Below are 13,437 nucleotides of genomic sequence, written 5' to 3'. Positions count from 1 at the left end.
AAGAGCTGGAAACCCAAAGTCAAGGTCTGCCCTCACGCTAGAAGCAAGACGCTGAAGCGGTTACAGAACTCTGCTGAACTAAACAATCTCTGGATCCAACAGTTCCTCTCTCAAAACCAAACCCAGACTCCTCAAGGTATAAATCAGAAACTCTCAAACTTAAACTTAATCTGCTCCCAAGCTAACTGATCTGTCATCCTCACAGACTCCAGTGAACCTGCCCCCCAGGCCTGAACCAGTTCCTGTGTTTAATCCATGTGCTTGTGCTTAATAAAACTTTTTAAACTTTTCATCTGTCTCCGTGGTGTTCTGCATACTGGGCTTTTCTGAAACCCACACTAACTATGAGAGACAACCTCATTTTCGCAGGCCTTCTGGAGCAGCAGGAGGAGGATCCCGAGTTGACTATCTGTGAGTTTCTCCAACAGAAGCTAAAAATCGCGGCAGATCAGGTAAAAAACATCACCAAAAATATCAGGATGTGCTCGGACATGAAGAAAGCAAACAAAGCAGTAGTCAGAGACAGAAACCCAATTTTTACAGTGGATTAAATTCTGCAAGGCTTGAATGGATTTGAAATCTTCGACAAATTTGATCTCAAATGGTGATACCCTCAATTGCTGTAATCCCCATAGTCCAGAGAGATCCCAACATTTGCAGTGCACAACTGAGTTTACAGATACAAGAGACTAATCAGCCAGTGGGTAATTACAACACGAGATCGCTAACGCTGTGGCAGGCTTTGAAACAGCTGAGAACATCTCAGATTGCCTGATCATACATGCACCAGACCAGGAAACACATGACAAGCATCTGAATGGTGTTGTGAAAAGACTTTCAGAATGTGGCTAAACACTAAATTAGAGTGCCGCTTTAACCTGGACAGACTTGTTATCATGGTAATATAGGAAGGCATCGAACATACAGAGGAAATAATGAGAGCTGTAGCAGAGTTTAGAGAGAGCCCCAGAACATTGCAGAGGCGAGTAGATTCTTGGGACTATAAGGCTTCAACAGCAGGTTCATACCACAGTTTACCACACTCTCAGAACCATTACGACATTTACGGTAACTCAGAAATAAAGTACATTTACATTTGGGACAAAACAAAAACACACATTTAAAACATTAAAAGCTGAACTAGCTAAAACGGATAGCCTGGCTTACTTTGACATAGAAGCCCCAACTAAATTTCTTGTTGATGCAAGCCCTGTAAGCTTGGGCGCAGTGCTGATTCAAACACAGACAGGAAAAAGAGGTAGCAATCTGCTATATAAGTAGTAGCCTAACAGACCATAAGCACAAGTACTCTCAAACAAAAAGAGAAGTCCTAGCACTAGTATGGGCATGTAAAAGACTACAACCATAGTGTGGAACATCCAACCACAGGCAAAGGCCCAGCAGGGGAGATAGAACACACAGAACAACTTCAATAAGACAGAGCAGACAAGATCACTACACTATTCAATGCAACACCACACAAAGTTGTTAGATTAGAAGCTCATTGCCACCAGAACACCACACGTCTCAAAAAAATATGACACAAATAAGACCAACGAAGGAAATAATAGACAGGAACCACTTGAAAGAGAGAAACCACTAAAGGATGCTGCTGCTGTTGATGAGACATCATGTTCACTTCCTGTTTTGACTGCTGACCTATATTCTGTGGTTCTGCTCAGGCGCTCTTTCTGAGCTGCCTTAGATGACCGATCTCTATTTGATCTCTAGAGTTTTAAGATACTCACGTGCTCCAGACTTTAGATACAGATGGGAGCAAGTATGACAGAGATCTAAACAATAAGACCAACACCGATCGGATCTGCGTAGGTCTAGCTCAACTTGAAGGCACCAATTGGGATCTCAAAAATGCATTAGAAAAGAATGTAATTTGTTAAACTTAATCAGAAAAAGGACATGTAAAATCTAATCCTATTTTCAGTGGAAAAATAGAAAACTAAACATGAAATAGAATAAGGAAAAAGTTTATAAAAAGTATGAAAACAAATATGATTATATATTATGTATGAGATTATATAGTTTTGTCAGGGTTTGGTTGAGGACCCAAATGCAGAGGCAGGAAAGCAGAGTTGGGTGTTTTGTAGACTTAATGAGTGGTTCACAATCAACTGAGGCAGGAATCCAAAAGTCCAACATGAGAAAAGTTAAACAAACCAGAACCATGGAGACATCAGGGGAAAACAATCACGACAAGGTACAAGCACTGTAAGACAAAGTAACCAGCACTGAGGAACTGCACAAGGAGAGTATTTATGGAAGACTGAACAAAGAGAGGACTAACGAGCTGATTGGGGGCAGGTGGGAAGAGAGGAGTAAAGAAAGAAATTGGGAAAAGGAGACCAACACAAGAGGGCAACAGAGAGCAACAAATAAAAACCTAAGAACTGAAATATAACCAGAAAACACAACAAAATAGGAATTAAACCAATAAAACATGGAGCAAAGTAAAAATGAACACTCAAAAGAAAAGATAACAGAACCAAGACTATGACAAGTTTATAGTTAAGAGGTATTTCGAGGTGCTTTTTTTCCTGGATTAAATGGTTTAACTTTTTTTATTGCAAAACAGTTTTTTACTTTCAACCATACAACAATAATGGAATAAAACTCACTCCGTAGTTTCCGAAACACTTTTGTTTATAGGAGCATTTAGAGAAGCAAGAGAAGCACCACTTAGCACTCTTGTGAAGCAACTTCTTCACCTCTTCCCTTCTCACATACACGTCATTACTTTATCATTTAGACATCCAAAACACAACCAAGCACCTCATAATTCACAACCCCACATGCAAACTGTGTGAATTTGTAGTGCAAGGAGAACCAGATACAGCTTGTGGGAAATACAAGAAAAAAACCTGCTCTTAATTTAACAAAGCTTTTTTTTTTTTACATCTCTTTTTTCAGACTGCTCAGGAAAAAAATCTGGGGACTCTATGCCTTTCATGGGCTAATAATAGTGCACATGGATCCCACACACAGCCAAGTAAATCTAATTAGTAATGAACCAGAGATTACATTTCTTTTTCTCTCTCTGTGTTTTTATTCTTATATTAAAAGTTCTTCATTCCAGGCAAATAAAAACTGCAGTCAATGAACCAACTTGCTGATTAAAACTAATATTCAAAATGACTAACAATTCATGTCAAGTTTTAACACATCCAATGTCGTCCGAAGAAGAGCCAGGTGAATAAAATCTGGCCCTTTTTTGAGAGTTTTGCGAGTTTATGATATGGTATGTTATACAACACCGGCAGGAATTATATATATTGGGTTTGAATAAAGAAAACACATTGCTGCCATCATGGGAGCAAGTTTCAACAAAGTTTTTTCAACTGCTATCATTTGAATGGCTAGTAGCTACTAAAATTATCCTATGGAAAAATATTTACCTGCATAACAATGGAAAATTGGCAGATGATATAGAAGTGAGAAAAATAAATCAGCATTCCAAAACTTGTTTATTGCAACCTTTTTAAACTGTACTTTTAGTTTTAGTTAGCCTGGGTGGCATTCCGAACTTAGTCCGCCCACAACGTTTGAGGTCAGGAAGTTCGGTCTGGCATTGCTCAACAGTAGCGCGAGTATGCTAGCACAATATCTGGCGGGCCAATCAAATTGTCAGGGCGGGCTTTATACGATGATGGACAGATGACCAACAGTAACGTAATCAACCACGTGACCAAAGCGCGCATGGGTGACAACAATAATGGCTGCCGCTGGAGAGTTTAGGTGAGTAGATTCTGCTATTAGGTCTGTTCTAGAAGATATCGACAGCAAATTAATTTTAAAAGAGGAACAGAGAAACGCGATCAAGGCTCATCTTCTTATTCTAGGCGTGCAACTGCACGCTTTGAGTTTTGTTGACAACAACTATGCCTCGCTTAACATACGTCACGCACTCTGTTGCTCTTATTGGTTGTAGGTCTATCCAATTGAGTGCAGAGGCATTTTTTTTCCTGGTTCGTTCGCAACACGCCCCATAATCACAGCTCTATGGAGCAGTATCAGACTCATATTCTGACTAGAATTGAGTAGGACTACATCAGGCTAAGTTTTAGTAGCCTGATAGAATTAAAAATGCAGGCTATAGTAAAACTTATAAAGGCTCAAAGCCACAGTACATCACAAGAAAGTGCAAGAACCTACGATGGAGGGATCTTTTTCCCCTAGTGTTGCAAGCAAAGGACAACTATGTAAATGGAAATTTGAAAAATGTAATCCAGAAATTAACCTTAAAATAAAACTTAAAGGAATAGTACACCCAAAACATGATAAGCCTTCATTTTCCACTCACCCCCATGCTGAACAACACTCTGGAGTACTTTTTTGATATCTCAAATGCATCTGGAGATCTGGGAGGCTTCTTGCTGTCTGCTGACATTCAAATAATGGAGGTCTATGGTGACTGAGACAGAAAGGTCCATAAAAGTCCACAAAAAACGTGTCAATATTCCTCCATACTGCTCGTCCAATGTATTCCAAGTGTCCTGAGTGGGTAGCATCCAGAATTTACTCGAAACGAAGTCATTTAGAATGTTTTTAGAGCATAAACAGTAGTGTATAGGATTTCCTGAAAGCGCGCACATGCGCGCTCACGACGCTACGGAAGCCGGCAGACCAAACCAGCGCATTCAGCTCGGCAAAGAACTCATGCTCTTCCTCAACACGGAAGTCCTCAGACATTTTTCTTTCGTTGTTTCTTTCTTTGCACAGGTAAACAGCACATTTCTTCTTCTACGCTTGCATTATCGGCAGAGCAGACGCTGAATGCGCACTTTCATCTGGTTTGGTCTGCCGGCTTCCGTAGCGTCGTGAGCGCGCATGTGCGCGCTTTCAGGAAATCCTATACACTACTGTTTATGCTCTAAAAACATTCTAAATGACTTCGTTTCGAGTAAATTCTGGATGCTACCCACTCAGGACACTTGGAATACATTGGACGAGCAGTATGGAGGAATATTGACACGTTTTTTGTGGACTTTTATGGACCTTTCTGTCTCGGTCACCATAGACCTCCATTATTTGAATGTCAGCAGACAGCAAGAAGCCTCCCAGATCTCCAGATGCATTTGAGATATCAAAAAAGTACTCCAGAGTGTTGTTCAGCATGGGGGTGAGTAGAAAATGAAGGCTAATCATGTTTTGGGTGTACTATTCCTTTAAGGTGGTTTTCTTAAATTTTATGTTTTTTAAATGTATTTTTTTCATATTGTATTTGTTACATTAATATTATTACTTCTACAAATGTTATCTTGTTAGTGTTTAGTTTTTGATATATCTGTTTTTCAGATTGAGTTTAACAAGTGCAACCTTTTTACAAATGAATTTCTCTTAACATCAAGCCCATTACAAATGCTCACTTTTGAGGTGCAGATTGACTGATACACTTTTCTTGCTAACATCCATGCAGACCAATAGAAATGCTCTTCACTCAAGAGGAAAGCCTGCCCCAGACATGAAGAGAATCTGATCTGGAAAACGCAATTTGAAAAGAAGACTAACTGTAAAACCTTAAATGAAAACTTTGAAGAAATTAAAAAGTAGTGGTAAAAATTTAAAGAAGTAAAGTCATATTCAGATTTCAAACTTCTGAAAGTACTTTAATTATGAAATATTATATACTGTTCAATAAATTATAAGTGTTTTTAAATAAGAGTAATTTCATTTGAATGTGCTTTACTTGTAAAGAACACTACTGACACCTACCAGTTTGTGACGTCACAGTGCGGTATAGGCTATTGAGCAAGTCCCAATGCTGTATCTGGTGTTTGTCACAATGCGCCATTATCCACGCCATCTTGAAAACATTCTTCAAAATGTTGGCTACATATTACATGTTTTTTCTCAGGCCAGAAGTTCGATGGCAAAATTATTATTGCTCTTATGGTTAAAGCAATTTTTACATTAAAGATTTAAATTTTTTTTTTATTATTATTATTTTCTTCAGTGCTACACTCCTTGTGATGTCTTAGCACAAGCTCTTTCTGTTTTTTTTTAAATAATACCCTCTGTCTGTTAATATTATACAAAGGGTACGAAATACCTCTGCACTAAACTACTTTTACTCCAACAACCCCAAAAATCCAGCACAGCCAATTACCTTTAAGTTACCTATTCATTAAGAAGAGGAACAACTGCAAACCTTCTAAAACACTGCTGTGTCTCTAAACCAGGGTCCTATTTCACAAAGCTGAATTCGACAATTACAGGATAAGACATAAAGTCAGACTCATCCTAGACTGATCTGTGTATGCTGGCTTCATCCATACTACAAAAGACCAAGACAGCTTCCTAAGGTACAGCTATGTTTTTCATGTACAACAGTACATTAAATATTGAGAAATCTGCGCTCCCTCTGTCACTGTGGTCTAGAATGCCTTTAGATATCTTGGGCTCTGGTTGTGGTGGTTGGTAGCGGTCCTGCAGGGAAAGTCTGGGGCCACACACACCTGCTATAGAGCATATTTTTCATCTGGAGAATCTTAGTAAACCTTTCATACATTAGCATGCCTGTGCATACATACCACAGGCATTTGGTTCCAGGTGTTCATGAATACATACTAACAGTAAGTTCTAAGCTTCAGCTACAGATATATTCAACCTTGAAAAAATATTGTGTAATCACCATCGTTTTTGCTTTCCACATACATGTAGTGACTCGTATAAGTGATACTCATTGCTGCTGAAGCTAGTTGGATGTTTACTTTGGTTGTCTTTTGTTTCCGTTGAGCTGTTGTTTTGTTCTCTGCTTTCTGTCCCTCTCATCACATGCAGGTGTGGAAGCAACTTCTAGGAAATACTGTATATCCTCTGGGTTGTCTATTTTGGTGGATTTTTCCTTTCCTCTCTTCTCCCTCTTCTCTATCACTGTCTCTTTCTTTTTCCCCTTATTTCTTATCCTCCCTCCCTTTCTCTCCCTCCGTCCCATCTCCATGTCCATGGCATACGATTTTACTTCCTAAATCATATACAAAAAAGATTCATAGATACTCGCCAATCAGATGCTTTTTGCAAACCATAATGGTCTGCTTGTGAAAGTAATTCTTTTGAGCTATTATCTAGCTCTGGCAAAGAAAAAAATAGATAGAGCATCCATATTTATAAAAAAAAAAGGTTTTGTGAAAATTTTCTCCCACTTTGCAATACTGTCACATAAAAATGCAACACAGGACACTGAATTTTCAAAGTTTTTTTTTCTGCCTGCTTCTGGCCTTTTTTTTTTTTTTTTTCAAATTTTCATTTAAAAGTAAAATATTTTCATTTCAACCTATAGAGCCCAAATGAGGTAAAAGATTTGAGCTGAAATCACCTGTTAAAGGGTGAAGATTATATTACATTTGCGGTTATAAAAATGATTAGGAATACACATTTTTCATCCTCTGACAAGCCCTAATAGTAATTTATAAACAATATCTTGTTTAATTGTGAAAGATGGTAATTGAAAAGCATTTCCATTTTCATGTTTGCCTCCTGACCAACCACCAAACACGTCACCCGTATTTATCAAAGTAAAAAGATGAGCTGTTTTGACATGGAAATCAGTTCCAAACAACTGCAAATGCACAAAATTACTTTGACGGTTTACAGAAATTTTACAAATCCTTTGATATCCATTATAACATTGGCCCTCAAAAGGATGTGAAAATCCATAGCAGCTGTTGTACAGACACGAAAAGTGGGAAAAAAGAAAGTTGGAAAACTAGCAATGACAAAAAACATACTCCTATCTGCTGTGTCTTAAAGTTTTGCTGAAACACAGAAAATTCTGAACCTTTCTAGAAATCAAGTAATAAAAACACTTAATGCAGTCTTTTCTCTTCGGATACGACTTTTTGATTAGATAATAAATAACAGTTGCTGGGATGTTGCAGCAACAGTCTTCCTGCATGTTTTATAACACACATACATCAAATCCATCATTGACAATGGGGGGGCCTGGCTGCGTGTTACAAAGAGCACCTTTAATCATGTCTCATCATTATTCACACACAAGAAGTATGTGACTGGGACAGACAGAGCTGCAAAGCCATGTGTTTTCCATTTCACTCTCTGTTTTTGATGTACTCTGATGTGGCAGTCTCTCAGCAGGTAGTGAAATCAAAACAAAATAACTCCAGAACAAGCATGTGTGTACCTTTACTCCCATCTACTGGCTGAAGAAATTATATGATATTTACATAGAGCAGGGGTCTGAAACCTTCACAACCCAAGGAGAAGTTATTTCCTCAGTTTCCTCTGCTTTTTGTTGAAAATATGAACTGGTTCTGAAGTTATTAAAGACATTGAGGAAGGTCCAAAGAGCTACTCTCTGCTCCTGAGACAGACACTGCTTTTTAACCATGCTTTAACAGAATAAAAAAAAAAAATCAACTCACGAAACAGGCCTAGACAAAGATCCATCCATCCATCCATTATCTTACACGCTTGTCCCAATTGGGGTCGCGAGGGGTGCTGGTGCCTATCTCCAGCTGTCAATGGGCGAGAGGCAGGGTACGCCTAGACAAAGATGATGGATCTTATATTTCTGAATAATATATTCAACTGAAGTCACAGAAAAAGGAATCCACTTGGATATGGCTTAGTAGCCTTTAACTTTGATGTGATTGTATATAATTTTCTTTATAATCTGTTGAGACAACTCTTTTATTTGCTTACTTTGGTCCATATTGAGCTCGATACACACCATGTCACCAAACAACACAGTGACTGCCTGTAGACATATAAATATATATGCTCACTGACTGATTAAAAGTTGTAGAGACCTGTGAGGCTAATTATTGGAAACACCTTGATTAAACATATAATTTTGATCAGATTATTTTCAGTCATTTTTAACTGTACCACCATCTCTGTCGGGGCCTGTTTTATTTTTTTTTCTTAATTCATTCTGTTGAAGGATGGTTGAAAAGCAAACTTTTGACCTTTATTTGTCAATTTTCATAGAAATGTTATTTATTAATACTTTTGTCAGATTCAAGTTAGTTCTGTGACTATTTGTTTTTGTGCATTTAAAATGTTGATACATCATATATGAATTATACTATATATTAGCACCAGAGGTGGCTAGTAGCTAGTCACATTACTCAATTGCATTTACTAGAATAACTTAGAAAAAATACAATTAGAAATAGTTGTATTTTACCGTATTTTTTACTTTTATTTGAGTATTATGCTTATGAGACTATGTAATATTACTTGAGAGAAATTTCTTGTTGTCTCAAATGACCACAAGAAACTTGAGATTTTTACGCTTACTTAAGTAAGATGTTTGGGTACTCTACCCACCTATAATAGCAATTCTTTAAAAAAAAAAAAACAATAACCTATGAGAGTTTACACACTTCCGATTACTTTTAAACTTTTAATCTTTTTGATTCTATATTTATTATTATTTTTTCAATATTTATTTAAGAACTATTTCTTCACCATAGAGGAAATTAAATTATTGTTTGAGTTTAAAAGAAATGTCAACTTGACGTAGTCAGAGAAAAAAAGGGAGCAAGCTAAAATATTTATCTGAATGAATGGACAGATGGATGGAAGCAGCTTATGTGTGGTTACACATTCATTTACTAAGAAATGTGCCGTTTTGACATTTAAAGCAATGAAAACATGAATGGGCACACAGAGCTTAAAAAAACATCTGCTGGATACTGACAACTAGACAATCAGAAAAAAAAAACACTATAATTTACTGATACTGCTCACCAAGTTTGTGGACAGGTGATTTTGTGTGCAAATGACTGATGAAGTTTGTGGTTTGCAGAGCTCTGGTTATGACGTACTTCAGATTATGTGTAAATTTGCAGTAGGACTTAAAGGGAAACATACTGTTCATTCAAGCGAAAACAAATTCACTAAACCTGCATCGACTGGATGACTGTTATTGCTTAACCTTTTGCTTTTGCTCTACTTTAAAGGGGAAAATCATTGTATGTTTGCTCCATAATATTTTAAGGAGTCATTTTCTCTTTTGCTTAATGCTAGCCATACTATTTATTGTTGTACTTGACAACACATAATGATTATCATTTTTCTACCAACTAATGTTTAAAAGCTAACAGTTAGCAAAGTAGGGAGTAATTTTTTTTATGAATCAAGCCTTTGTCTTGGGAGTTTTGAGCTAATCTACTCTAGATACCAGAAACGGTAAAAGGAGTGAGTCAACCTGCCGTCCCTGGGTGACAAAACAAAGACTTTATTGTGTAAATATCAGAAAAAAAATTCATAAAGTGCCTTTTTGCTAAATAATCAGAAAAAATACTAAAATCTCTGACTTTCACTGGTTAATATGTTAAGTTTTAAAAATAAAATAGCTTGTTTAGATAAGAAAATATATTTTAATTTTCCTTTAGTTTTGTAGTAGGACCATATCTTCTCCTTTCTCATCGAAATGCATGAAACACAAAGGCAAAAAGGTAAAATTTTCATTGCTGCTTTGTGCAGATTTCTTGCGTACAAAGGTACTTAAAGTTGAAGTATTATGATGATTAAATTCCATCTTAATCATGTATGTAAGAAACATGGCTTTTTATGAGCAAAAATCAATTATTACTTTCTCAAATACATAAGCTTATATTCTACTAAACTCTATGATTCTGAAGGTCGGTCATTAAAGGGGGGCGATTGCCGTTAAGGGGGGGATTGTCTCCTGTAATACCTGAAACCTGTCTATGATTGTTAAGGGTCGGTCGTTAAGGAGGTATTGATCACCGGCTGGAGCGGGTTGGTGCCTCATTCCTCTGTGATCGGGCGGAGGGTGTGGTTTTATCTGGAAGGGATCATCTCTATAACTGAATTGTATGTTTTTGGAAGCTGGAATCTGAGTCCACGACCTCTGTTTAAAGTTGTTTTTTCTCTCTTCTGGACTCAGAAAATCTGCTCACTGACAAAGTGACATAAAGCAGATCCGTCCTTCAGATCTGGGGAAAACAGGGACACATTTGTCAGACACTTTTGGAAGTCTTTGAATTCAAACCGCCTTCATCAGAGCACTGATGTAATAAGACTAATAATTGAACACTTTAAAACAATAAGCCAATGAACTTGGAAACAGCCAGCAGGCAGCAGATGTTTCGCTCTGACTTCACCCGCCCCACAGAGAAATCCTCAAACTCCTATTTGAATATGAAAAGTTAAACTTATGAGAGCATAAAGTTAAAGAAAAATGAAAGAAAGTAGCTTAACAAAAAAAGAGTTTTGAAATAAACACCAAGTTAACAAAATAAAAAAACGATAAAAAATGTATTTGTTGCCCAGAGGCACAAACCAAAAAGGCAATTGAGTTTCTAAGACTCTTAAGAGGCACACTAGATAACCTACAACCATCAGTCCAGACTTGGAAGTGGGCGGGTGCTGCTGAAGAAGTAAAGAAAATAATAGTGATGTATCCAGAACTCCAAATCTTCTTTCTTCAGACAGGTTACATTGGTTTAGCTGAGTGGAACATAAAGGATGCCTTCTCTCAGCTCTTAAATAAATTTCCACCACCCTACCCATCACTCCCTTGTTTACCTGTCCACCCTGCTGCTGATCCCCCTGTCTTCTGCTACGGACTCTCCAGTGGGTCAGTCTGACGCCGCCACTCACTCTCTAGCAGGTCGGACTAATACCGCCACTCGTTCTGCAGCAGGACAGTCTGACGCCACCACTCACTCTTTAGCAGGTAAATCTGACGCCATCACTCACTCTCCAGCAGATCAGTCTGANGCAGGTAAATCTGACGCCATCACTCACTCTCCAGCAGATCAGTCTGACGCCACCACTCACTCCACAGCAGGTCAGTCTGACGCCGCCACTCACTCCATAAAAGGTCAGTCTGACGCCGCCACTCACTCTATAGCAGGTCAGTCTGATGCCGCCACTCACTCTCCAGCGGGTCGGTCTGATGCCGCCACTCACTCTCCAGCGGGTCAGTCTGATGCTGCCTCTCACTCTATAGCAGGTCAGTCTGATGCCGCCACTCACTCTCTAGTGGGTCGGTCTGATGCCACAGCTTCCTGCATGGCAGGTCGGATTGATGCCTGCGCTCCTACTCCTTTGGGTCAGCCTGCTGCTAGCCTTACGCCACCAAAAAGCCAGGTCGTTTTCCTCTGTGGTCTCAGCCGCCACCTTCATAATTCGTAGCTGTCACCACCTCTTAGGACTTTAAAACGTTACATTGGCCCCATACAATCTATATTCATAAAATCAGATCCTCCACAACTTACGGCATCAGTTTTTTTGTTATTTTTTTTTATGGGAATAATGAGGATTTTTCCACCAGAGCCAGTCCCTGAGCCAACTGTCAGGGTTCTGCCCTTTGTTTGGGTATATATATATATATATATATATATATATATATATATATATATATATATATATATATATATATATATATATATATATATATATAGCACGGGTTAACAAGGTCCGCGTCAGTTGCTAGGGAACCAGGGCAACTTCATGACAAATTGGCTACTGGAACAAGACATACAGTAGATGGACTACAGCAGAAAACTTGGAACTGATGAAATGCTACTATACAAGCGACCCCAGTGAGAGAGGTTACATGCAGAGACTATGGGAGTTATGGCAGCCCCAACAACAACAAGCCCACTAAACGTAAGGGCGGCTGACCTACGACAGCAGATCATAACCAAACTGTATTCCCTAGTACGACGACCAAGACTGCCAAGGCTAAGTGACAGACTACCCTCTGAAAGTCTTCTAGAAGATGTAAATGCAGCACTATGCAAAGCTATCCCATCCAAAGTGTACTCACAGTGGCAGGGTAATTCAAGATCAGATCAACACCTACTGGCTGAAAAAACTAACCGCACTTCATGCACGCCTCGCAGCACAAATGAACCAACTGCTGATGGATGGAACCCACCAAAGGACGGACAATCCTGATCATGAAGGATCCCCAGAAGGGAACAATCCCAACCAACTACCGGCCAATAACTTGCCTATATACAACATGGAAGCTCCTGTCAGGCATCATAGCCGCTAAGATGAGTAGGCACATTGCTCAATAGATGCACCCTTCCCAGAAGGGAATAGGCAGTAACACCAGAGGAGCCAAACACCAGCTGCTAGTTGATAGCCTTCATCAAGAACTCAATGAAGCTGTGGAAAACAAGTCTGGAAGCCAATGCAAAGCCAATAGCACAAGTCACCATCAAGTGCGGCATATACCAGGGCGATGCACTATCCCCCGGTCTGAAAGAGAGGGAAGATGATCAGAACCGAGGGGGTTGAACTACCAGAAGGCCACATTACAGATGTTCAGGACAGCTACAAATACCTTGACGTACCACAGGCTAACGGAAACCACGAGGAGATAGCAAGAAAGACCGCCACAGCTAAATACCTACAAAGAGTAAGGCAGGTCCTGAAAAGTCAGCTGAATGGGAAAAACAAGAGGGGGGAGGG

At 38.8% G+C, this 13,437-nt stretch overlaps 1 pseudogene; it reads right to left on the bottom strand.

Annotated features, from left to right (window-relative positions):
• The window catches only part of LOC107083198, a 69,438-nt pseudogene that overhangs the window by 48,921 nt on the left and 7,080 nt on the right, over positions 1 to 13,437 (bottom strand).

Source organism: Cyprinodon variegatus, unplaced genomic scaffold, assembly GCF_000732505.1.
Source record: "Cyprinodon variegatus isolate N-32 unplaced genomic scaffold, C_variegatus-1.0 Scaffold70, whole genome shotgun sequence".
NCBI lineage: Eukaryota > Metazoa > Chordata > Actinopteri > Cyprinodontiformes > Cyprinodontidae > Cyprinodon > Cyprinodon variegatus.
The sequence above is the reverse complement of the archived record's forward strand: the minus strand, read 5'-3'. Positions and strand labels throughout refer to the sequence as shown.